The sequence below is a fragment of the Ceratotherium simum genome, chromosome 21, assembly GCF_057802395.1.
Source record: "Ceratotherium simum simum isolate JZ-2026a chromosome 21, ASM5780239v1, whole genome shotgun sequence".
Taxonomy (NCBI): Eukaryota; Metazoa; Chordata; class Mammalia; order Perissodactyla; family Rhinocerotidae; genus Ceratotherium; species Ceratotherium simum.
Window position 1 is genome coordinate 43,922,996 of NC_141920.1, and position 27,742 is coordinate 43,950,737.

The 27,742-nt window shown below is 42.4% G+C and overlaps 1 long non-coding RNA gene across 7 annotated transcripts; it reads right to left on the reverse strand.

Annotated features, from left to right (window-relative positions):
• Nucleotides 1-785: 785 nt before the first annotated feature.
• LOC147914296 (uncharacterized) lies at nucleotides 786-27,439 on the reverse strand. 7 transcript variants are annotated; one of them, XR_015555658.1, is made up of 5 exons: nucleotides 17,857-27,439; nucleotides 13,247-16,735; nucleotides 9,357-9,476; nucleotides 1,744-3,394; nucleotides 786-1,293 (listed from the first exon to the last, which is right to left on the reverse strand). It is a non-coding gene; the product is annotated as an uncharacterized LOC147914296 (long non-coding RNA). The 7 variants fall into 7 exon arrangements; XR_015555659.1 differs by lacking the exon at nucleotides 9,357-9,476 and having other exon boundaries at nucleotides 17,857-27,438; XR_015555660.1 differs by lacking the exons at nucleotides 1,744-3,394; nucleotides 9,357-9,476 and having other exon boundaries at nucleotides 787-1,293; nucleotides 17,857-27,433.
• Nucleotides 27,440-27,742: the final 303 nt, after the last annotated feature.

A 27,742-nucleotide genomic window follows, 5' to 3' on the forward strand; every position in this document is an offset into this window, starting at 1 on the left:
CAAGAGATGTCTTGAGTTCAAGGTCTCCGGGCACAGCCAAGGGCGGGATGAGGTCATACTGAAAACAAGGGGGTTAAGGCAGCAGATATATAGAGAAGGATGAGCTGTACTCTCCTCTATTTCCCATTCGGGAAAGCCACTCCCATCCCACTCTCAGGATGCTGGTCGTCTGGCATATATTTCCCCAGGCAGGAGATTTGGGATTATTCTCTAGAGAAAGTGAATGACTTCTGAGAAAAAGATCTCCAGATACTGAATTTGGAATGTTGACTGACTGGCTTTTGGTTTGAACATGGACATGGTTGTGTGGTCCAAGGTAATTCAAACCCAAGCCATTGATCATCTAAGACCCATTTTATTATAAAGTTTACTTGTTACAGCATATAGGATTTTTAAATCTCTCTTTTTCACTCAGATTTTTGGTTTTGAAACTTAGTGGTTTTTCCCCAAAAATATAGATTCTCTAAGATTTGTATAACTTATATTGTCCTCTATCAGTGGACAATGGTACTATCATGATATCCTGCCCCATTTGTTGATGCTATGAAAAGTGTAAATATTTCCTATTAGAATTTGGCTATGATTAGTAGGGTTTTCATCTCATGAGAAAAGAGACTAAGTTGGTGTAGTTAGCTCTTCTCTGTGGGACATTTGGCTCGTTTGTGACTTTGGAACCTGCTATTGAATTCTGTTGTTTCTTAACTGGCTGTAAAACATGACAACCAGTGCAGATCCACAGCTGGATTTCCCTTCAGTTTGGTTATCTTAGTTTCGGTTCCCATAAAGCAGACCTGGAGGCAAGAGTTCAAGTGCAAGTAGTTTATTTGGGAGGTGATCCCGGGAAGCCCTGTAGGGAGGTGGGAGGGAGACAGGAAAGGCAAAGCAGGGTTTGTGATAAGAACCAAGTCACTGTGGTGGGGAAACAGTTTAACCCTGCTGGAGACGCTGGAGACAGAACAGGCACCTCAGAGCCGCCCCACCCAAGGGTGAGGGAGCTGGAGATTCACCCACCAACTCCCACAGGTTGAGGGCTGATCACAGGGGCACTTTGGCCTGCCACAGATGTGGGCCGAGTCAGCTCCTCATGGACTCGGATGGCCAGAAGAAGCCCTGCGGGAAAGATCCGCAGCTGCTGGCAGTGGGGAGATGGAGCAGAAGCAGAGAGATGGTTGGTGCTCAGGGGTGTAGTCAGGGCGTCCACAGCAGCTGTGGCAACAGTTAAAGGAGAACGGCAGTGCTCACAGCTGCTCCCAGTCCCTGTATGGTTCCTGCATTTCCTGGACTCGCTTTTTCCTGTTTAAACAGATAGAAACAGGTATGGATCTATATATTATAATTTTTAATTTTTTTTTTTCCCCCAAAGCCCCAGTAGATAGTTGTATGTCACAGCTGCACATCCTTCCAGTTGCTGTATGTGGGACGCGGCCGGAGAAGCGGTGTGTCGGTGCGCGCCCGGGATCCGAACCCGGGGCCGCCAGCAGCGAGCGCGCGCACCCAACCGCCAAGCCACGGGGCCGGCCCCAAGGATCTATATATTATACACTTCTACAAGCTTCACGGAAGAAGCAAACTATGCATACATTTTCCTACGTGTTAAGATCAATAAAAATTAAATATCTTCTATTATATTCATTCTGCATTTGTTTTATAAATATTTTTAGAACGCTTTATATTAACTTCCCTTTTGATCAATATCATAAATACAGATTTTTATAGGCTTAATGTGTTTTAATTAGGCATTACCTTTATTTCATGTGCACATTATTCCAAGGTGGTCAGCAGGAGTCCCACTGGCTGGCTCCTTTGTCCTTTTAGTGATGTCCCTAACGCTCTTGAACGCATCCCTGCTTTCTAAAAACAAGGTATCCTAAACACATCTTCGTTCCCCAACACATGGAATCAATTTCTATCAAAGGAGTTCTGTTTTCTTTAGGTAAAGAACTGACTTCTGGGCACTCTGGATGCACATACAAGTTGGTGGTAGGTGAGAGCCCTGCTGCTATTGCTGCAGCCTTAGCCACTTGTCAAAGGGATGGAGCTGGGATATACATGAATTCACACCAGTTATTGAAATTTATTAATTTATGATACTCTACTTTCTTATAGTATGTAGCTTCATTGGCAATTAATGCTTTCTTCTAAGTTTTTAAGGAAAAAAATGAAAATAAGTTAACTGATGCATTTTAACATGTAGAAATGAGTATTAAGGTAGGTTATATATTTCTCTTAGAAAGTTTGAGGAGGGGCCGGCCCAGTGGCATAGCAGTTAAGTGCGCGTGCTCTGCTTGGGCAGCCAGTGGTTCGCAGGTTCAGATCCCGGGTGCACACCGACGCACTGCTTGTCAAGCCATGCTGTGACGGTGTCCCATGTAAAGTAGAGGAAAATGGGCACGGATGTTAGCCCAGGGCCAATCTTCCTCAGCAAAAAGAGGAGGATTGGCAACAGATGTTAGCTCAGGGCTAATCTTCCTCAAAAAAAAAAAAAAAAAAGAAAGAAAGAAAGTTTGAGGAGATTAATAATAAGTGCCTAGACAAATAAGCAAACAAAAAACAAGGCAATTAGTAACTTCAGGAAAAACAAAAAATTGAGGAGGAAATGCAGTATAAGCAAAGTATCCCTCTTGACTCAGTGGAAAAACCATATATACATCGTCCTATTGATGAAACACTAATTATTGATTTATTCAAAAATTCTGATATAAATAATTAGGAGAACAGGGTGGTGATGAGAGGTGTATATGTGTAAAGGGATTCATTCTTCATCTTTCATAGTAGAAAGATAATACATAATGCCTACAATAGATAAAACAAGAAATAACAGTATTTGCTTATTATATAGAGTTATAGAGAATTTAATATTTAATATAGAGTTAAATACCAGAGGTTAAAAGTGATTAGCTCTGGGAAGTGCAGAGGGATAGAGAAGAGCAGAGAGGGGAGGAACAGGACAGAAGGCAGCTCTTTTTCCATTATAAAATTAAACTTTGTAGCACTATTTGACTTTAAAAATATTTAATACATTACTTTGATAAAAAATATTGAAATTGAAAACAAAAACAAGGCAGGCTGGTGAATCAGCACATATAGGTTAGTTTATACAGCAATAACAAACAATCCCCCAATCTCAGGGGCTTAAAGCAACAAAGGTTTCTTTATCACTTGTGGTACATGCCCATGTAAGGTCCACCGGGGCCTCTGCTTCATGTCATCCTCGCTCCAGCACACAGGCTATTGGGGCAGCCATCGTCTTGAACATTGCTGGTCATCAGAGAGAAAAAGTGGGAGCATGTTCTGGCTTCTAAAGTTTCCACCCAATCACATCAAATTGGCCAAAGAAAGTCACACTGCCTCAGCTATTTTCAAGTACGATGGGAAGTGCAATCTTGCCATGTGCCTGGAAGGAGCAAGAGTGAGCATATTTGTCAACAACCCTCATGACTACACTGCTATTGGAAGTTATTCAGTAGGAATAGAGACCACATGCGTGAGGAAGAAAGTGTTGCTGAATGACCACCTTATATGTTAAGCACTTTGCAGTGTAGGCATTTAATAAATACTACTTGCTTTACTTTATAGCTGTATATGAGTATAATGGCAAAGAGAGGGAGAAGGATGAAGAGGAGAATGGTTTAGCCAACTGTGCAGTAACAATAGGAGAAAATGGTCTATGACCACTGAATAATTTTAATCATGTGGAATATGTGACGATACAAATGTTTATAACAAACGTGAAGGAGATCTGAAGAATAAAATACCAGATGCATGGTGATTACAGCCATATAAAAACATATATATAAAATCAGAAATTAGTATAATATACCAGGTTTTATGTTCATCACATTTTTTCCATTTAAAGTTGTTTAAATATATGACTCTCTTTAAAAAGTTTAACATTTTTATCCACTGAACAAATATTTTTAAAAGCCTGAGTAAAATAGACATAGATGATTTACCTTTTAATCAATTTCATACTCTAGACTTCTGAGCCTCCCTTTCAGTTAAGATATAGTCTAAGTTTGCTTTGGGCTTTTTACAGACACAAAGGGTAGTGGAAAGAATTCTGTAGACATTGGGTCTCTGCTGTCTACTAGTTGTGTGGCCTTGAACAATTCAGTTAACCTGTTTTCTAAAATGATAGATTTGAGCTAAAGAATCTCTAAGGTCTCCTTCCTGTTGGTTATGGGCTGAATTGTCCTCCAGAGCTCATATGTTGAAGTTCTAATCCCCTGTATTTCACACTGTGACATATTTGGAGATAGGGCCTTTAAAGAGGTATTTAAGGTAAAATGAAGTCATATGGCTGGGCACTGATCTGATATAACCCGTGTCCATATAAGAAGAGGAGATTAGGACATAGGCAGGTGTAGAGACAAGATCATGTGAAGACACAGGGAGAAGATGGCCATCACAAGCCAAGGACACAGGCCTCAGAAGAAACCAACCCTGCCGACACCTTGATCTGACTTCTAGCCTCCAGAAGTGTGAGAAAATAAATTTCTGTTTTTTAAGCCACCCCGTCTGTGGTGCTTTGTTATGGCAGCCCTTGCAAACTAATACACTGCTCTAACATTCTGATTCTGCATGATGTCCTTTTATAGTCCCTCCTTTTCCCAGGACATACACAAGTCTGCCACAAGAGGGCCATGCGGCTGTAAGAGCGAGCACCTGCCTCCTGGCCCCAGGGGGTGATCACAGATTGCAGAACCGGCAGACAGACGCACAGCGTGAAGTCTTTCCACTAAACTAGATTAACTGAAAAGGCAAGTCAGCCTGGAAAGGTTCATTTCGAGGAAGGTGGCCAGCAACCCCAGAGTGAAAGGGCAGACCCCTGCCTCCCTGACCCCTGCTCCCTTAGGCTTGTCTCCCCATCAAGCCTCAGTCTCTAAAGACAGGCTGTAAAGTAGGCTTAGCTGCCCCGTAAGTGATGAGTCAGCATGAAGGGGGACAACAGATGGGGAAACACACTCAGAAACAAGGCTCTCTCCATCTGCACACACATAGTTGACTCTGAAGTCTTTCTGGAAAGTGAAGCCGTAGATTCAAACATCATCAAAGGAAGGAGCACACTAAGCATCCCAACTGCTTTTCTTGGGATCTAACACAGAAGCTGAAGTGAGTCTCAACAAGCTCACATTTGCGTGACGACAGAGGTGTTCCTGGTGGTCTTTGACTGACAGGCCCCAACAGAAGACACGACAACTAAATGTAATGCAGGATCCTGGATTGTATTCTAGACCAGAAAAGACAAAAAAAGCTATAAAGAGACCTTATTGTGATGACTGATGAAATCTGAATATGGAATATGGATTAAATAATAATATTGTAAGCATTAAAACGTCTGATTTTGATAATTGTACTATGGCATGTAAGCAAAAGACCTTATTCTTAGGAAATACAAACTGGTTTAAGGAATAATGAGGCACAATGTACTCTCAATGATTCAGAAAATAAATAATATATTTGCATATATATAACATGCACACATATAAATAGAATGATAAAGCAAATGGAACAAAATGTAAATAATTGGTAGATTGGGTAAAGTTTATATGGGAGTACCCTGTACTCTGCCTGCAACTTTTCTGTAAGTTTGAAATTATAAGGAAAGAAAAAGTTACCCCCCAAAATCTCAAACACCCCTGGGAAAATTATGCTGAGAATAGGTGTTTCTCAATGATAGCAAGACAATGCAAAAATGCTCCTTTGTTTCACCAGACAGTATTTGGTCTCAGAAACCAGGATTTCATTGTTGAAGGAGTTTTTGTCAACTGGCTTTTCTTCTCACCCAGCGGATGTGATCCTTTTCTTCATTTGCCTGTGTCCCTCGGTTTGGATACCAACATCTCCCTCACTCCTTTGCACCTCCCACTCATCAGCTCATGCATATTAATGTATGAAAATGGCTGTCTAGAGAGGCATTCAGTTCACACACCCAAGCCCCCCATAGGCTGAGCCAAGATACCCTTATGGCTAAGGCTCCACCTATCCACTATCCTGGTAGACCTGGCCACATGATTATTCCATCTAGATTGCAGCTCTTTGAGAGCAGGGCTGATATCAGTGCTGTTCATTCCCCAGTGGCCATCCTCCACCAGAGGAACATCCCAGAGATCCGTCTTCCATCCTTCCCTAGGCTCCTCAAAACCCTAAAAGGCTGGCCCTCCCAGATTGCATCACCTGCTTCCCGTGTCCTCTGACTTCCTGCAGAGTTTGGCAAATGGGGGTCACTGGCAGGAGATCATAGAGACTCCCTTCCTGCTTCCCTCTCCCTCTAAGCATAATCACCCCTTCATGGTTCTCTTCTCTTGTTCCTTTCAGTGTCGGGTTAGTAAGAGCTTCCTGTTATTGCTAGATCCTCGTGCTTCACCACGCTTTGTTGAATCCCTTTGAGACAGGAACCAGCCTAATCAGATAGGGTTGTCCTCAAGGCCCTGGCCTAACAACATAAGGCCCCTAACCAATCAGCAAACTAAGAGAATCAGATAGAGACAACCAAGATCCACATTCGGCAGCCTTGGGACTTTCCTGGTCTTACACATGCGCCGTAGCATGTGCTGTCACACCCAGGAGTGGACTAAAAGTGACCTCAGCCCCATTACCATAGTAGAAATCACACCCAAGGGTGGAGAGCTAGCATGCTAACAATACACGCATCGAATGTAGTAGCTACTCAACAGCGCAGGCACAAGCACAACCCCACCTCTACATGGTATGACGGAAGGCACATCCCCTATCCCAGCTTGATAAAAACCTTGCAGTGTGGCTGTGTGGGGAGCCATTCACTTCTCTCTGTCCCTTCTTCCCTTTTCATGATTGGCTCCCTTGTGCACAAGCTAATAAATTTTCTATCATCTCACTCTTTTTTTTTTTCTCCCAAATCCCCAGTGCGTGGTTGTATATCCTAGTTGCAAGTCCTTCTAGTTCTTCTATGTGAGCCGCCGCCACAGCATGGCTACTGACAGATGGGTGGTGTGGTTCTGCGACTGGGAAACAAACCTGGGCCGCAAAGCGGTGAGAGCGCCAAACTTGAACCACTAGGCCCTCAGGGCTGGCTCTCGCATCTCACTCTTGCTCGTTGTCTCTCTTGATTTCTCTCCTGGGAGACTACAAGAATCCAGGGTGCTGGCAACACCTTAACCGTGCTCACAACTCTGGAAATTGTCCCTTCACTAAATTCTATCCAGTTAAATCTTTTGTTTATGCCATTTATTTCCTTCGAGATATGGAAGAACCCTGACAGATACAATATGTCAACTAGTAAAGCTTCTGACACAGAGTAGATGCCTGATAAAATGAATTAAAGAATGAATGAATCTTAGGTTGAAACTTGAAATGAAAGACAAAGTTTTTGAATGTTGGGAGGTTCATCTTGAAACTTCTAAATGTGGAAGCTGGATATTGCTTGGCCAGAGATGAAGCATGAAGCTCTTATCAACAGCTGTACGGAAGGTCTAGCCCTCTCACCCCACATTTGTTGCCTGGGCTGTTACAAAGGGCATGGTCAAATTTAGTAACAGCCGAAGTTGAAATTTACTTTGCTCCCCACTGTGATGGCTGGGTTTACGTCATCTTTCCTCATTAGAGGAAATATAGAGGGGCAGAACAAAATACATTCATTAAGAAAGAAAACAGTGCACCAGTCAGCAGAATGACTGTAGTTACAAGTCACACTAAAAGGAAAAATTAATTCCTTGGAAAGAGCTTTCTATTTTAAGAAGGTGAGGAAAAAAAAAAAAAAAAAAAAAGAGATGTCTTCAAGTGATAGATAATGAAGATACTTCTCAGGCGACCTCAAAGGCTGTGGCTTTTCAGATGTAAACCTAAAACAAAATCCATTACAAAGGGTAGCATTCAAGTCCAATTCTGGATGCCTTATTTTGTTCTGTGGTCAGCCGTTGCTGAACCTAGCAGTTTAAACTCAAGCCACAAAGCTGTGAGCGGCCCCTGTCTCTAAAATGCCTGTGGACTGTCCTCATCGACCCTAATTGTATGACTTAGAATCTGCAAGGACAACAATTAAACAGGATACTTGGGACCCAATTCTCCCAGGCTATGTTATTTTTTCAAGGTAACCTGAGTTTTTGGGTAATACACACACTGGATCTGAAAGTGTCACTTTGCCAGGATTTGCTACATGATGTCCTAGTGACCTCTGACATCAATTCCAGGGCATCGCAGAGCCAACAAACCACCTGGGTACATTCGGGGCACTATTTGGCTGAGTCGCTTGAGAATTGTTCTCGAGCTGCCTCTTAGGAGTTCATAAGACCGAACTGTTAAATTTTCAGGAATTTTGGGAGCTGTTGACATCTCATTCGTAGCTTGAAATCAGCCATAGTGGGACTATTTACACCACAGGAATTGACAAACACTATGAAGACACTTCAGAACATTTCTCCCCTTGAAAGTCAGTTTTCAACATTTACTAGCATCACATTACCTATGAAATAACATAGATCCATCTCTCCAGTGGTTGAAATTAATGGAGAGAAACTTTCAATGTCATTTCTTCAATCTCTACAAGCTCAAAGAAGAGAATCAGTCTTCTGAAGTACATTATTTAAAATTGTACCCTAAATTTAAATGCTCAGTTAAAAAAAATTTAGACTAGAATTAGAGTACACAGCCTGAGAAAATGGTTTGTTTTGACTTCAAGTTGGCTCAAAAAGTTTCTGAAAATTCATTTATGATAAATTGCCTTATAAAGTTAAAATGCCTTCCAAAATTTTATGGGGCCATTTCAAAAACTGAGGGAGTCAGCCAATAAATTAAAGTGTTATTTCTATAAGGAGAGAAAGAGATTTATTTCAAAAATAGTTCAGGCCCCGCTGGAGGAATTGGTTTCTATCTCAGCGGAGAGGGAGAGAGCAATCCCTGGCTAACCTTGAGATTTTTTTTTTTTCCTGAAATAATGGCTGAGTGTTGGCTCTGTTGTTTTTGGCCAAGTTTTCTATCAAAACAAGAATTTTGCAACTGCAATGACCTAACTTGGGAAACAATTTTACAACATTTTCTAGGAACCACAAAACATTTGTTTTACTCTTTCTGAAGACCAGCAGTGGGACTAGGAGGAGAGCATAATATTTTGCCTTATAACAAAGAAAAAACTTGAGAAGGTCAGTGGCTGGAAGAGTATTTCAGTTCAAATAAGGGTCATCCAGAGCCCGTGAAATGTTGCCTTTCAAACCAGTAATGAGCATGCCTCACACAACATCACAACCAGCTCAAATCCTAGACCTGCTCAGCCAGTTATTAGGGCATAAATGGCGACCTTTATCATACAATGAATTGTAAGCTGGGCAGCTAGTTTGGACCAAAATAGCAGGAAGAGTGGTTAGCTGCAAAAACAGACTTACATTTTAGAAGAGCCAGGAGACAACTTCTTGACGTGATTGGAGAAAACGAAAGCTTCTTGCAGTGCCTCCTATTTCAGTTGGATGAGTGCAGACAATCCAAGCTGGGCAACATGCTTATTGCTGATATAGTGCAAAAAATCTATCAGCTCAACTACCAGCAAAATGCCTTCCCAAAGCCTATTAAATGTGTACCATGAAGTTATTTCAAACAACCTGATATACTGTGTCATAGGACACATGGATTAAAACCATGGACACTTGAGTCAAATAGTCTAGGTTTAAATCCTTCATGACCCATCAGCTATGCAATCTCAGAAAAAAGACTTAATCTTGCTGAGGCTTACATGCCTCATCTGTAAACTAGAGGTGATACTAGTTCCCAGAAGATGCTGTGATGGTTAAATGATGTGCTTAGAATGGTGTGTAGTACATAGTAAGTGCTTAATAAATATTAGCCATTATTTTTTGCATGTATCCTGACTTACTTTAAACATTTGTCTTAGTTTGGAGTCTCCTAGAAGCAGACCTTGAGGCAAGGATCCAAGTACAAGTAGTGTATTGGGAGGGGATCTGGGACATCAGTAGATGAATGGGGAAGTGAGGCAGGGAAAGGAAGGCAGCCAGTCATGGGGGGTGTCACCACAATTACCACTGTGGGCGGCTGGAGCTCACTGCATCTGGGGACCCTAGGAGAAAGAGGGGCACACTCCACAGAGATGTCCCACCCAAGGAGGAGGCAGCTGGGTACTTATCCACCAGCTTCCTGTCCATCTTTGGTTGAGGGCTGCTCCCAAGGGCATTAACACTCTAGGACATGGGACAGAAAATAGCAGGTCTTGCAGAGTAAGCAGCCTTCAGCGTCAGAGGTACATGCTAAAGGGACACAAGAGGGACACTGGCAGTGGCTGCTGGAGCCCTGCATCATTGTGTTCAGATCATCAAATGGGCTGAAGTTCCTCTATATATTTGTTTTAATGCGTCAACCCTCTAGTGACAATAATGCAACAAAATAAAACAAAAACCTGTGTTCATTCTATGCTGGTTTTAATGGAGGGACTAAGACAAGAAATAAATTATGCAACTTCAAAAAATGTGTATGGGGGCTGGCCCTGTGGTGTAGTGGTTAAATCTGGCATGCTCCACTTTGGTGGCCTGGGTTCGCAGGTTCGGATCCTGGGTGCAAACCTACACCACTTGTCAAGCCATGCTGTGGCGTTGACCCACATACAAAACAGAGGAAGATTGGCACAGATGTTAGCTCAAGGCCAATCTTCCTCAAGCAAAAAAAAGAGGAAGATTGGCAACAGATGTTAGCTTAGGGCAATCTTCCTCAGCAAAAAAAAAAAAAAAAAAAAAAAAAAAATTGTGTGTAAGTTCCCATCAAATCAACACACAGCACTGGGAATAACATATGGAGTTTAAACCCTAATTCTGCTTTGAATTGCTTACCTCTTCTTCAATATCCGTCGCCTGAAGCTGAGGATGCAACTAATATTTGTCACAGTACTGTGGAATAGCCAAGCCTTCATGAAAAAGGAAAACATCTTGCTGGTGATTTCCAAAAATCACCAAGCTTTTAGCAGCTAGATTAACAGGCTTCCGTAGTAACTGAAACCACTCAAGTTTTTAGGAAAAATAACATGTTAAGGCTTTCCCATGCATCCAGACAGAGATTCAAATATTAAAACGATAATTAACATCTATCAACTCCATTCCTAAATTGAGAAATGTATCTGTTACATCATCTGATCGTCTGTGTCTTTTTCATGTGAAAAGAGGAAAGTCCGTACATGTGGCCAACGCTTCTAAAATAAATAATTGCCTCAGAGGAAAAGATTGGTAGCTTTGCCTACACAAAATATAAATGTTTCTGTGCTACAAAAAAAAAAAAAAAACCAGCAACAAAAAACCAAATCCTAAACAATGCTGAAGGCTAATCAAAAAATGAGGAAAAAGTTTGCATATTAGATGAAAGACAAAGTACTGTCTAAAGATTACAGATGGATAAGAAAAAGACAAACATCTGTCACGACTAGGTGTCCTGAGAAATTCAAGGGTGGGTTTGGAAGCATTTAACTGTTTTTCCAAGTTGTTTTTTTCCCTTTTGTTATGTTAAGGAGATGTAACCACCAACCACTCTTAAACTGACCAAGCGTCACCACAAGAGCTAGGCCGATGACCTTTGCCTTATTTTTAATGCTAAGGTCTCTCCAGGAGGAGCTTAGACCTTATCACCATAACCTGCAGTGTATGTGGAAGCATGTTTTCCAATTAAGCCTGCACAAGCAAATACCCACCTCTCCCTTTTGAATATTCATTCGCCATCTGAAATAAACGTCCCTCTTCCCCTTTGTTCGGGGATGCCATGACTTTGGAAATGATTCCTCATGGCCTTCTATTTGCTGCAAATACACTTTACTTGGTGAGACAACTTCCACTGGTGTAGATCCTTATTTAACTCACCAGGAGGTGAACCCACTTGGTTCGGTAACACATCCAGTAGAAAAGTGGACAAAGGACAAAAGCAGTTGAAAATTTTATCTGTTACCGAGTCTGACCATTTGCGATCTTTTCAAATGAAACGAAAAAGAGCCATATATAAGTGGCCCCCATTTCTAAAGCAAATAATTACTTTACAGTTTGACATGAAATGTTAAAGTTTAAAGAAAAAGGCACATGGTCAAAAAACATGAAAAGATGTTCAACCTCTCTATTTATCAGAATACTGCAACTATAAAATGAGAAAGTGGTACCTCCCAACAAATTGGTGAAGATGAAAAAGATCGTAAATATCTACCTGATGTGGATATGGGTCTAGGGACCTAGACATCCATACACTAGTCCTAGGAATATACACTGATGTAACATTTCTAGAAAGCAAACTGACAACATGCTTCATATCTCTTTTTTTTTTTTTTTTGTGAGGAGATCAGCCCTGTGCTAACATCCGCCAATCCTCCTCTTTTTTTGCTGAGGAAGACGGCCCTGGGCTAACATCTGTGCCCATCTTCCTCCACTTTATATGGGACGCCGCCACAGCATGGCTTGCCAAGCAGTGCGTCGGTGCGCGCCCGGGATCCGAACCAGCGAACCCCAGGCCGCCGCAGCGGAGCGCGTGCACTTAACCGCTTGCGCCACCGGGCCAGCCCCACTTCATATCTCTTTAAACAGCTCATGAACTTTGACCTAGCAATTGTACATATGATACCGGCTCAAGACAAGGTTGACATAAGGGAAGCCATATTGTAGAAAAGAAACTCAATCATAACTTTGAATGACCTCTGACAAACTAACCCAACTGGATATGCATCCTCCAGGAGATCTAACTGCTCTGTACATTTTATGATCCCTGCTTGTGCATGTACCTCCCAGCTGCGATAAGATGATAACTTGGTTCTTTTGAGTTCCTTAGGAATGTGATGACCCCTGAACAGAGAGTCTATGCTGATAGCCATCATCAATGAAAACTGAAAGATCTGGTGCGGCACTCCCAGTATGTAACACCAGAAGGTCAACATTCCTAACCCCTCCCCTATAACCCAATGGCGTATATAACTGCTGTAAGATTTTATGCCCCCTTAAGATGGTTCTTTCAGACATTAGTCAGCCATCTTCCCCCTTGCTAGCAAGCTGTAATAAAGTGCCCTTTCTTTTCCACCATCTTGCCTCTTGACGATTGGCTTTTGTCTCCTGGCCAGCAGATCGTGACCCTTGTGCGGTAACACTTACAGGAATTTAGCCTAAGGAAATAATTGGACAAGAGTCTGAACCTTCTATATTCTCAATGGATGCCGTATCAGTCAGGGTTTTCCAGAGAAACAGAACCAATACTATATATATGTATATACATATAAAGAGATTTATTTTATGGAATTGGCTTATGCACTTACAGGGGCTGGCGAGTCTGAAATCTGTAGGACGAGCTGGCAGGCTGGCAATTCCAGTAAGAGTTGATGTTGCAGTCTAGTTTGAAATCCATAGGGCAGATTAGCAAGTTGGCAATTCAGGCAGGATTTCTAATGTTACAGTTTTGAAGCAAATTCCTTCTTCTCCAGGAAACCTCAGTGTTTGCTGTTAAGGCCTTCAGTCATTGGATGAGGCCCATCACATTATGGAGGGTAATCTGCTTTACTTAAGTCAACTGATTATAAATGTTAATCACATCTACAAAATACCTTCATATCAACATCTTGACCAGTGTTTGACCAAGTAACCGGGTGCAATATTCTAGCCAAGTTGACACATAAAATTAACCACCACAGATGGTCCTGCCTGCCACTTCATGGAGAAAACAGGAGTCATCAAAAAGACACTCTCTCAACTTCTGCCCGCTAAGTTCTCAGTCCAACAGCACATCTCCTTTCCCAGGACTTCTCATCAACATTTGAGTCTGTTGACCACATCCCCCTTCTTGAAGCTATATTTCTTAGCTCCATAATTCCATTTGATTCTGGGTTTTCCATTTCTTACTCCTTCTTAGCCTCTTGAAGTGATCCTCTTCAACTTCACATATTTGAATTACTGGAGTTGCTGTGGGTTCTGTCCCAAGCCCTCTTCTCTTTTCACCCTCAGAATAGTTCTCAACCTTTCTGGGCCATTGACTGGTGTCACCTAGGATGGCAGTCAGATGCACATTTCAGGCACCTAACAATAGCTTAACCAAGTAAGATTTTTTTTTTGTCTTATAACATGGAGTCTAGAGGTAGGCAGTTCAGGGCTGGTATGGTGGACGCATGGAACCCAGATTCCTTCCCATTCTTCATTCTGCTGTCCTAATGTTGGTGGCTTTGGTGCCAATGCTCACAAGATGGCTGCTGCCCTCTAGGCATCGTGTCTACACCTGCAGGGTCTTCCACCAATTCTTTGGAATCTGATTCATTTATTTACTCAACAAATATTTATTCACAATCTATTATGTGCCAACACTCTTCTAGGTACTGGGAATACAGGAGTGAAAAAATATATAAAAATTCCTGTTCTGTGGAGCTTCTATTTAAATGGGGAAAATAGAAAGTAAATAATATAAACCAGGGGAAAATATACAGTTAGATGGCGATGAGTGTTATGGAGAAAAATAAAGCAGAGAAGGAAACTGGAAGGATAGGTATGTGTGTGATCATTTTGATTTTGGACAGGGTGGTCAGGGAAGGCCTCACTGAGGAGGTGATATCTGAGCAGAGAACTGAGAGAAGTGATGGGGTAAGCCATTCACGTGCCTTCCAAACACAGGGAAGCTGTTGATGATGGAATACGATACTATTAATGTTTAAAAAAAATCACAGGAATACGAAACTGTCTATCAATTGATCAGTGTGTGGTGTGATGTGTAAATGTGCAGAACAAACTCTGGAAGGACATGTTCCAAACCAATGATAGGGTTTAATTTTGGTGAGGGGCAAAGAATTGCAGGGGAGTGATGGTGAAGTTTTCTATATGGCCTTTTTTATTTTTATTTTTTTTAATAAGGAGAAGGTATTCCCAGATAATTTGTGTAATTAAAAATTTTTTAAATCACCTTTTTTATTATTGGATAAAAACGTGATGGGAAAATGAACTGGGAACACTTGGCTTTGTTCTTATATATTTTCAGAGTTTTTTTTTTCCCCCAATAAACCTGCATTTTTTAATAACCAGGAAAAAATGCAACAAAGTGATTTCCATTCTGTAATTATTTTTACTGCTCCTTGGCTCAACCAGCAGAATGATCCAGGGCCCAGGGGGCTCCCTCTCTCTTGGCAGCCAGAGAGGTGTTTTGCTGGAGCCACCCCCACAACAGGCTGCCTGTGGGTGCCAGCATTACCTTGGCTACCTGCAGAGACACTCCTGCCACGGCCTCTCAGCTGGGGAGAGCTCCCTCCCCATCGGGTTGCAACGCTTATTAATATAAGATGAGTGGAGAAGCAAAGGGAGGAGAAATACAGAGGTCCAGGCCTTCCAAAGGAGAAGTCCCATCTCCTCAGTATCGACACATCTCTCTGATTAATCTGGCTCTCGAAGTTTCTCTCTGGAGAAACTTGAGATAAGTTTCCCAGCAGCTCTGTCAAAGGGCAGTCAGATGCAGTGTCTTATTGCACATCCCTTCCCACTTGACTGTTCCATACCATGTTCCAGACCACGCCGGGCACCTTGTTTCCCTCCTACCTCAAGGTAGATTCTCTACAAGAGCTAATGGAATGGCTTTAGCAGTTTCTCTGCCCTCCAACCTCTCCTACAACGTGTTCTAGAGTCTTGGTCCTGGGTATCTACATCTATCCCAACACGGCCTCCTCTTTCTCAAGGGAAGTAGGAGGATCATCAACATAACCTAGCAGACTTACCAAAACACCTTTTCAGATTTGGTTCCTCCTCTCGGGTCCCTGCCTTGGGACCCTCACAGGCTTAACGTCCCTTTAGCCATTTTACTTGAAGTATGGAATTGTGGCCTGATTCTTTTCTCACTTTATTTATTAATCCTCCTCACCACATATTTACCACAACTGCAGACTGTAAAGTATGTGTGTGTGTGTGTTTATGGGGATAGCCGATTCTAAAGAACGCTACTAGTAAGTAACGCTGCTCTGTTAATAAACCTACAACAGTGATACAGGATAAACCAGCTGAAAGGCAGATTCGAGCTGCTCATTACTAGGTTTTGGTAAGTTGTTACACTAGCCTTTTCATTGGGTATGAATATTAGTACATTATATTTCCTTTAGGAAATAAAATCAGCCGATGGGAAGTTAAGGTAATCTGACTTTGTTTCACGAGAAATAAAAATTCTACTCAGGAGGATCCCAACCATTATTTATGGCTCATACTTTCTAAATTTTCTCTGAAACAAGTTGATATTCTGGATTCCAAACATTTCTCCCGAATGCCTATTTTCTTCTACACAGAGAGGAGGGATTTTTACTCAGGAGGGACAATATTTATTTTCCTTTTTTTTTTCTTTCTGAGGGGAAATATTTCCAACTTCACCCTCATTAATTTTTATGGTTGCTAAAGTGTTTTCATTATATTAGCCAAAAAGAGTCTGGACTAAATAAAGTATAAACCCAAAGACATTTGAAATGGCTTCTTGGCCAGGAAGATACTGCAGTCATCTCAGGAAAGTTTCTGGCCTCAGGAAAAACAAATGAACTCGTGGCCAGCCAGGAAGGCCACCTCACAGAATCCAGGCAACGCTCTCTGCTCTTTTTTCTCTGAAAGCTTGGAAGGGAAGTGGAGTCACAGTTTATTTGTTGAATACACTCTTCTTGTTTCTTGTAACCATAGAGTCTGGTTTAGTTGAGTGTTTCTTATGTCAGGCTACTGCTCAGCCAACATTTATCATTTTAGAAATTTCCATGAGTCATAAAATAAACCCGAAATCTGCTGTACCTTCTATGGGCGTTTCTTTCCTAGAGTTGTTTAAAATAAAAGGGAAAAATGATGAATCTGGAATCCAACACTCGGCATTTATAAGACTACACACATACTTTCTCCTGCAGGGAGGATCCTTCTCTGATATTTCAAGGCCATTCAAGGTGTGTTAGCTGTTGCCTGAAGCAGGCTTTTTACCCAAAAGCCCCAACCCCTCTCCAGAGGGCCAGGCTGGGCTGGGAAAGAGAGGAAGCCATAGAGGTCTGAAGGGAGGAAGTGACTCACTGGCTCAAGGAGTGGGAGGGAAGGTTTTCCACAGGAGTGAGAATATAAATAAGCAAGTGATTCCTTCCACCTCCAGCATGGAAAATTTTGAGAGGACCACCTCTTAACGACTGGGCCTGAATGTATTGACCAAAAAAAAAAAAAAAAAGAAATGACTGCAAGATGTGACATGTTTGCTTCTTGTTTACATGTAAGAGTGTGTGACACCTTTAATGCTCTTTGCTCCCTTTGTGCCAGTCAGTTCCCTTTCCCCAGATGTGGAAGCTGAGAGAACCCTGTTAGTCCACAAACTGGACAATGATAGCAACTTATTGACTTTGCTGTAAAAACAGGCCCGGTGTCAAAACCCAAGGCCTAGAGTTTATAGATCAAAATTTAGGGGTCTGCCTTAGTATTACTAGAATAGGATACCCCACAAATTGCTAAAATTGTGCTAGGTACTCAATAAATCTTAAGAATAGCACAGGCATTACACTATAGAGCCAAAGGGGTGACCCTCATCAACACCTTCAGTTTGCAAGTGAGGATAAGGAGCCCCAAAGAGGTGAACCCCGCAGGGGGTCAGAGCCAGCCAAAACTAGCACTGTGACATTGGTATCAAATACGTCCTTGAAAGACTAGTGATAGAAATATTGGAGTCTTAGTGATACAAGCAAAACAGTTATATTAAAAGGCACTGGAATTTCACATCTCACCCCTTGTTTCCCGGCTGTTTCTGGTGGAGCCGTCCTTGAACTTGCTCCGAGTTCCCTCATCCGGCAGAGCTGGGTTGCTTTGGCTGAACTACCAGTTAACATTCCTCCTCCCACCCCCAGAAGGGAAAAGTAGAAAGCAAGCCAGAGCAGCCCCCCTGAAAAAAGAAAAAATCTTCTACCTGTATCTTGGTCCATGGACTCGAACTTTTTGGTAGGAAGATTTGGTGTTCTTTCCTCCAAACATCAACCTCTGAGTGAGGCCTCTAGCCATCTCTTCTGTACCCATATTCACCAACCTAAGTGAGAAAGCATGTTGGTAACAAGTGCTCCTTCCTTCCTCTCTGGATGCCACGCTCATTAAGATCCAGTCACATCTCCCTGCTATGATCTGCCCCACCAGTTAGGATGCTGAGAATTCCCAGGGGAACCTGGGCCATGTTTAGCTTGGTGCTGATCTGTTTTCACTCTGATCTCCTTGTGGCAGGGCCCATGACTTACTCATCTTCGTCTTCCTGGTAGCTCACACTGCCACAGCTGGCACACAGTAGGATCCCCGTAAACATCTGTCAAGTCTAACTGAAAATATTTCAAAGTGGCATCCCATTGTGAATGTAAACAAGATACCTGTTTTGCCTCCAAACCCAAACTTTTATTTTTCAACACTTACCTCATCATTTTCATGAGAAAGTCAGGTGGTAATAGTAGATGATGGGATGATGAAACATTCTTTAAAAAAGCCAGAATGCTAGGACTCCTACTAGTTTAGCGTGTATTAGATTGAACCGTAAGAAATTCCTGTTTTTATAGGTCAAAGATAATTGAACATTGTCCATTTCCTAGGATCTCTTTACTACACTCTACACAGTCCTACATGATGTGATTACTTTCAGCTTCATCTGGGTACACCCGGCCCGGCTCCAGCCCCGCTGTCTTCCTTCTGTCCTCTGCACACGCCAAACTCCTTCCCTCCACCTGGGATGCTCCTTGCTCCTATTTTCACACAGCTGGGTCCTTCTTGGTATTTAAGTCTCAACTTAAATTCCACCTCTTGGGAGAAGACTTCTCGGAGCACCGATTTGAATGTGTCCTCCCTGTACCCATATACCCTCTGTCACATCACCCAGTCTTATCGTCAGCAAAGCACCCATCACTATGCAGTACTTTTTTGTTTTGTTGTTTATTGTCGGCCTGCAGCTGACTAGAATTTAAGCCCCAGGACAGCAGGAAACTTGTCTGCCTTATTCATGCTCTGAACAGAGTCGGCACGCTGTAGGCACAACATAAATGTTGAAATAATGAATTCAGCAATTAATTTTTAAAATACAGCAGAACTAAAGCTGGTTATTATTTCTTCAAATATTTTCTCCCTTTGGTTTACTAATTTCACTATCCTGAATTTCCTTTATAGATACTGGCCCTTTTCCCTCTATCATCCATGCCTCTTAAATTTTTCTCTTATTTTTTGCATCTCTTTATCCTTTCTTGATACCTTCTGAAAGAGTTAACTAATTCCTTGACCTCATCTTGTGACTCACATCCTCATTTTTTAGATATATCCAGTCTGTTTTCCAGCCCATCCACTGAATCTTTTAGATCAAGAATAATATTATACTTTCCTAACGTCTCCAATTTTTTCCTAACTGCTTGTTCTTGTTTCTGGTTTCCCAATTTCTCTCCTTATCTGAGAATATTTACTATGCTCATTTTAATCTCTTGCCCTGCTTCTTCTGCTGCTTGAGTTTATTCAACTTGCTGTCTTATAATGCTTGAATCCCTTCCGTGTTTCATTATCTTTACCTATGGACTCATACATACATCCTCAGGATTTTCCTCTAGCGGGGCTTGTACAGAATACCTGGGGGAGGGAGTGAGAACTGGTGCCACTCCTGGAGAGTCTGGGGGGAGACAGGTGGGGATGTGCCAAGTTGGGGAACCTCTGATGCTGCAACCTGCACTCGACACCCTCTTGCCCACATCAACCAGGAGGCCCTATCCCTTCTAGATGACTTCACAACACTCCTTTCCCTCTCTGTTCCAGGACATAATTATTTAGTTCTCAGTGGAGGGGAGGTGGGAGCAGGGTGAGGGAAAGTTCTGAGCTGGGGCAGCCCACTTGCATGTGTTCGTATCATCTCCCCACACCCCAGCAGGGCTCCAGCCTTGCCATTATGCCTAGACATTACCTGGCAGCCTCTGGGGTGGACACTTGGCTGGTTCTAAGGTTTTCCTGCCCTACAGTAACTGTGGGAAAGGCAGAGGTCTGCAGAGAATAATGGAATGGGGGTGGGGAAAAAGGAACCTCAACCAGAGAGCTCACCATTACCAGCTGGTTACTGTCTGTGACATACCTTCCTTCTCCTCCATCTGCCATCTTCCTCCTGTCCTTACCCACCATGTAAAATAGTCCTCTTATTTTCCCAATAAATTACATCTTTTGAGATTTAAGTCCTATTTTTATTGTATTGCTGCAAAATTTCTATTCACTTCTTTCCTACCCTTCACAATTTTATAACTTATGATTACACTCAACTCAGGCTTCTTTATATTCTGAAGAGTTTAAAGTCATTCAGTCTATCCTTAAATCAAATACTTGATTCCTTTATTTGTCCCTTTCTGAATCTTTGGTGGCTCCTTTTTCCTTCTCCAGAAGTAGAGCAACCCAACCAGAACTGTGGAGAGAATGTACTGTGCTTCTGAAAAACGGGGAGATAACATGGAGAGATCCCCAAGATATACTGTTGAATGAGTGAATGAAAACAAGCTGCATTGTTTTTATTCCTATATGCATTGTTGAGCCATTCAAAAAAATGTTATACGTTGTAAGGACCTGGAAGGTTTCATGCTAAACTGACAACCAGTGTGATACCAACTCCGATCTTGGCCTGTGGGTTGTGGGGGAGGAATGGTGGGACTGGTCATTTATTCCTATCTTGAATTTCCTTTTTAGAGCACTTCCCAAAACCTTTCCTGAAATTTCCAGTTTAATGGATGGGCTTCAGGGCAGTCCATGGGCTCCCTGAAATCGTAGGCCAAGCTTTGTGAGGAGGAGCAAATGTCTACTTTTCTAGAGAGAGGGTCTATACTTTTCATCAGAATCTCAAAAGCAGCACAGGGCCCAAGTAGGGCTAATAACCATTAGTCAAGATTGTTGTGCCACTTTCTACTCCATTTTCTTAGGGTTTAACTCAAGAAGTACATTACCTGAAAAACATGTATCATAGTTGTTCAATTTTTAATGTTATAAAATAGTGGTATGACTTTTTCTCTACCACAAGGACTAACAGTGAAATCAATAGTGTTACCATGTGGTACTGTATCCTTCCCATGAATATACTTAAATATATTTAGCCCTTTCCTAAAATAGATGCCTGGGCTCTTGGGGCTGCCTGAATGTCTGGAATGTATTTTCTACAGCTTCCATTTGCTTTGTTTGTATAAACTCCCTCTGTGGTGTTCAACAAAAGGTATCTCAGTTCTCTTGTTCAGCATCATCCATGAGCAATGTGTCATGTGGCCTGATGGTAAAGGTCATGAGCTTGGGAGCAGATTGCTCATTCCTCTGGGCTACTAAGTAATGTGTCTTCACCTTACTTCATCTTTAGAATGGGACTGATAGGGCCGGCCCCGTGGCTTAGTGGTTAAGTGTGCACGCTGCGCTGCTGGTGGCCCGGGTTTGGATCCCGGGCGTGCACCGACGCACCGCTTCTCTGGCCATGCTGAGGCCGCGTCCCACATACAGCAACTAGAAGGATGTGCAACTACGACATACAACTATCTACTGGAGCTTTGGGGGGGGGGAAGGAGGAGGATTGGCAATAGATGTTAGCTCAGAGCCGGTCTTCCTCAGCAAAAAGAAGAGGATTAGCACGGATGTTAGCTCAGGGCTGATCTTCCTCACCAAAAAAAAAAAAAAAAAAAAATGGGACTGATAATAATATCTACCTATGGCAGTCACCACTAGTTATCTCCCAATATCCCATTTTTCCCTTCTTCCTTAGTAAAGGAACCCCAATTTCTTAGCTGACCACACTGCCGCTCAGAGAACAGACCACATTTCCAGCCTCTCTTGCAGCCATACGACTAAGTTCTGGTCAAGGAGATCAGAGTAGAAGCCCTGTCGGATACTTCTGGGAAGTTTCTTTGAAAGGCAAAGGGTAGACTTCTGGTTTCCAGTTCCTCATGTGAGGAGCTTAGAAGTTGCCACTCAGTCCTAACAACAAGTAGAACTTTTGCCTTTTGCTGAACAGGCAACTCTTCTTGGATCCATAAAAGAGGGGAGGACACAGGGCAAACCAATGCCCCCATAACTGAAGACAGACAGGCAAACACAGGGAGTTGCGGCTTACTGGAGCAGAGACTCACGAGTAGAAAGTGCAGTGGGAACCAGCGCTGGGGTAGGAAAACCTGAACTGTAACTGACAAACTGCTGAAGGGTCAGTGTGGACAAGTCTGCGAATTAAAAACTCTAGGGAGACTCACTCATAGGGGGACTCCCACACTTTTGTGAGTTTTACCTCCAGAAGCTCTACCACTTTCCCACAGTAAATATCAGAGAAAAATTCGCTCCGGCTTCTGGCAGTGGGAGGGGGAAAAAGAACCATTTTGAAATATGCCAGAGCACTCTGTTCTTAACAAGGCCTGCCCTCAGGGGAAACTAGTTACTAGAGCCTAACCTGCTGGGGTATCATCAGGGCCTAACTGACCTGGGAAAGGAAAATACTGAACTGCAGCCCACTCGGGCCATCTTGCCCCACCTACGGCGGGGAGCGGACGAGAACCGAGAAACACTTGTGTAAGTGTTTCTTAGAGGCACAGGATCACTAAAAGACTGAGACCTAATCATAGGACTACAGGCACGTCTCAGCAAAACTGTGGGTTTAATTCAGACCACTGCAATAAACTGAATATCACAGGAAAGCAAGTCACATGAATTTTTTGGTTTCCCAGTGCATATAAAAGTTATGCTTACCCTATACTGTAGTCTATTATGTGTGCAAGCATTATGCCTAAAAAAACAATGTACCTATCTTAATTAAAAAATACTTTATTGCTAAAAAATGCTATCATCTGAGGCTTCACCAAGTTGTAATCTTTGGGCCAGTTCAAGGTCTTGTAAAAAATGCAATTATCTGTGAAGCACAATAAAGTGAAGCGCAATAAAATGAGGTATGCCTGTATAGAATGCTTCCCCTCCCACACCTCACCACCACATCACCAAGGCCTATTTACCACAGTTCCTATTACCCAGTACATCATGTCCAGCTGTCAAGAAAAACTTACATGGCAGCCTAAAAGGCAAAAATCACAGAAATGAAGAATGCCTTTAATGGGCTTAGTAATAAATTGGACACAGCTGAGGAAAGAATCTTTAAGTTAAAGGATATATCAATAGAATCCTCGAAACCAAAAAGCAAAAAGAACAAAGACTGAAAAGAAACAGAACAGAATATCCAAGGACTGTAGGACAACTACAAAAGGTGTAACATATGTGTAATGGGAATACCAGAAGAAGAAAAAGAGAAAGGAACAGAAAAAATATTTGAAACAAGAGTGACTGAGACTTTCCCCAAATTAATGTCAGACACCAAACCACAGATCCAGGGAGCTCAGAGAACACCAAGCAGGATGAATGCCAAAAAACCCCACAAAATTACACCTAGGCATATCATTTTCAAATTACAGAAAAATCAAAGGTAAAAAAAATCCTGAAAGAAGCAAGAGGAAAAAAACATCTTTTTTTTTTTTTTTGCAAGGAAGATCAGCCCTGAGCTAACATCCATGCCAATCGTCCTGTTTTTTTGCTGAGGAAGACTGGCCCTGAGCTAACATCCATGCCCATCTTCCTCCACTTTATGTGGGATGCAGCTACAGCATGGCCTGACAAGTGGTGCGTCGGTATGTGCCCGGGGTCCAAACCTGAGCTGCCAGCAGTGGAGTGCGAGCACTTAACCGCTACGCCACAAGGCTGGCCACAAAACAACACCTTACCTACAGAGGAACAAAGATTAGAATTACATCTGACTTTTCCTCAGAACCATGCAAGCAAGAAGAGAGTGGAGTGAAATATTTAAAGTGTTGAGAGAAAAAAACCGCACCAACCTCTACTTCTGTACCCTGCAAAATCACCCTTCAAAAGTGAAGGAGAAATAAGGACTTTCTCAGACAAACAAAAGTTGCGAGAATTTGTTGCCAGTAGATTTGTCTTGCAAGAAATGTTACAAGAAGTTCTTTAGAGAGAAGGAAAATAATACAGGTTAGAACTCGGATCTATGTAATGAAAGGAAGAATATTGAAGGAAAAAAGGTGAAGATAAAATACAAAATTTTATTTTTCTTATTTTTAATTGATCTAATGGATAGTTTATTCAAAATAATAATAGCAACAATCTATTTGATCACACATGCTTATGTATATGTCTTGTGTGTATGTATATATGCTAACGTATGCTTATATATAAGTGAAATGAATGATAGTAATAATACAAGGGACAGGAGGAAGGAACTAGGATTATTTTGTTATTATAAGATACACCACTGTGAAGTAGGATAGTGTTATTTGAAAGTGGACTTGGATTAGTTGTAAAGATGTATTGCAAACTACAGGGCAACCACTAAAAAAAAAAGTAAGAAGTATAACATATGTTAAGAAAGGAGAGAAAATGGAATCATAAAAAATGGTCAATTAAAAACACAAAAGGCAGAAAAAGAGTGGAAGACAAAAACAGGACCAAAGAACAAGGGCAACAAATAGAAAATAGTAACTCATATTGTAGTTATTAATCCAACTATACCAATAATAATTTTGAATGTCAATGGCTTAAATGCACCAATTAAAAGAGACATTTTCGGAGTGAATCAAAAAACATGGCCCAACTATATGTTGTCTACAAGAAACCCACTTTAAATATAAAGACACATATAGATGAAAAGTAAAGGGATGGAGAAAGATATACCATGCTAACACTAATCAAAAGAAAGTGGGAGTAGCTATATTAACTTTAGACAGAGTAGACTTCAGAGCAAGGAAAGTTATCAGGGATAAAGAAAGCATTATATAATGATGAAGGGGTCAATTCTCCAAGAAGACATAATAACTCTTAGGTGCAACGTGCATGCACCTCACAACAGAGTGTCAAACCAAGTGAGGCAAAAACTGATAGAAATGCAAGAAGAAAGAGATGAATCCACTGTCATGGTGGAAGACTTTCACACTCCTCTATCAGAAAAGGACAGATCTGGCAGGCAGAAAATCAAGAACAACATAAAGCAAGCTACAAGACACCACACACCCAGCATACAACCATTACACAACACACACTCACAAGGTTTACTCCTCTGTAAGGCCATAGACCAAAGTGATAGCCCTGGTCACCTCTGAGGAGGGGACTGAGACTACGGGAATGGAGAGTAGGGGTACTCAAGGGGCTCTCCTTTATCGTATTGTTCCAATCTTTTATAAAGAGAATATATTCATGTCTTACTTATATGATTAAAATTATTTTTTAAAAAGACTACAGACATAAACAAGGGTGGGGGATGGAGGACAGGTGATTTTGTGGGCAGGCAGAGGAGAAACTAAAAATAGTTTATTCTACACTATATACTGACAGGGTTATATTGTCTTGCAAAAAAGCTTTTTCCAGGCTATTGATTTAACACACATCTCTCTTCAAGCTCCTCATTAATGTATAATTTATTCTTCCCTGCTACTCACGTTAATGGTTTTAAATGAAAGTGCCTATATGATCACAGATTAAGTATGCAAGAACATATTGTTAAATATGTTTTCTAAAGGAGAAACTGAATACACCCATCTCATATTTAAGGAGAGACCTTGTGTTAAAGACTTATCCCTCTGTGGGACAGAGGAAGAATGAAAATATCTAGGAAACTTGTGTGTAAATGCAAAGGTTAAAGTTCAATGGGACCTCAAGAAAAATGGGTGCTCATCTTAGGTTACAATGAACTGATACAGAAGTTTGCCTGATGAATTGTAAAACATCTTCAGATATTGGTTTACTTACTGAACATGTATTAAACACCTACTACAGATCCTGGACTATGCTAGTCCATATATAAGATACATCCTAAATACCCCTCATCCTCAAGGAACTCAGTCTAATCTGGTGGTGGTGGTAATATCTGTCTATATAGAACAAAAAAATTACAGAGCTATACTAACAGAAGCGAAAAACCCAGAAGGTCTCCCTACTCAAAGTTGAGGATTGGCAGCATCCAAATTACCTGGAGGCACCTGAGACCCACCCCCACAATCCCTAAAACTGTGAATCTGCATTTTAACAAGCTCCTCAGTGATCTGGATGTTTATCAAAATTTGAGAAGTGATGAACAGTGGGATTATAGAAAGAACACTATTGATCTGTTGGGAATTGGCCAGAGGCCTTCAAACTGGAGGGATGATAGGCACATTCTAGGCTGAGAAAGGGGCAGGCCCACGATTATGGCAGTTAGAAAGAGCAAGAATTCTGGAAGGAGAAGTTTAGTCTGGAAGGAAACTGAGCACTTGGGGAGATGTGGGAGACAGGGCAGAAAAGGTAGGCTGAGGCCAGAGGCAAAAAGCCAGACTGACCGGCTGAGCATTTTGGAGGAAGCCATAGAAAATTTTAAGCAGGAAAGTGACAGGACCAGATTCTTATGTTTGGATATAACTCTGGTGGCACAGTGGAGAATGAAATGCAGAAGAGAGTCTGGAGCAGGCGGACTTGTGTCCTTAAATGAGCACGATTCAATTTTGGACTAGAAAGGAAGTCTTGAGGACTTAGAGGTGGGGGATGGGGGAGCATTAAGTCCCAGGCAAAGAGAAATAAAGGGTTGCAGCTGCAGTTGAGTACAGGTGGGTTCTTTCTTCTCAAAGTGCGGTACCCAACCAGCTGCAGTAACATCACCTGGGAATTGTTAGAAATGCAAATTATCAGCTCCTACGCCAGATATACTGTGTCCAAAACCCTGGGGGTGGGGCACACAAATCTGACTTTGAACAAGTTCTCCTTAATGTTGAGAACCACTGCTCTAGCTCCCCAAAATCTTGTAGCAGGTGGTAAAGGCTTAGCATTGCCACAACTTGCTTCCTTTCTTAAAAATAAAACAAAGAAACAGAACGAGAATAATGAGAAGAGTTTCTACGTTGAGTGGGCAGAAAAAAGCCACATACAACCTAGATTTTATATAGTGCCAGAGAAAACAAAAAACTTACTGACCATCTTGTCCAAAGACCTCATATTTGGAGAATTAAAATAGTTTTGGTAGAGGCCGTGATGTTCTCAGTAATCTAAATTAAGTAAAATTTAATCATCCCAGTTGCAAATTCTTTGTGTTCCCTTTATTCCCCACAAAAACACCTTCAGGAAAAACGCTGGCATTACTTCTGGCTCTCTGAAAATTGTGTTTCTGATGCAACCGCCCATTAAAAAAAACACAATCCCAAATTAAAAACCCAAAAGACGGAGCAGCGGGGCTGGCGCCATCATCCCAAGACACATCCCGTTTCCCAGCCACACCCCTGCGGACTGCCGGGCCTCCTTCCCCAGGCTGTTCCCAAAGATAAATAAATCACTCCTTGTTTTTTCCAGACCTGAAATTAGCGGTGACTCACAGAGCACAGTGAACGGCCACAGTCGCCTCGGGAAGGAGGAAAAATGTGCAGATTTTTCCCCTCACCCGAGAGCCCGACGTGCAGGGCTGAGCCAATCAGGGGAGGATGGCGGGAATCGGACCAAAGTAGGTAAAAAATGCGGGATGCGTCCCCTCCGCGGCGGCCCGCGCCTCGGCTCCCGAGGGTCCTCCCTCCCGTCCCCCTCCTCTGCGACTCCGCCCCCCTCCCCCTCCCCCCCTCCCCCTCCTCCCCCTCCCCTCCCCTCCTCCCCCTCCCCCCTCAGGCCCCGCCCCCAGTGGCGGCTCACACCTGCCCAGGTGGCTACTTCCATGTAGGGGCAACGCCGGCGCAGTGGGCGGGGAGCCACGTGGCCCCGCCCCGGCTGGGGGGAGGAGAAGGCCCACCCGCCCAGCATCATCCTTTGCCGGCCCCTCGCCGGCGCTCCGCCTCCTC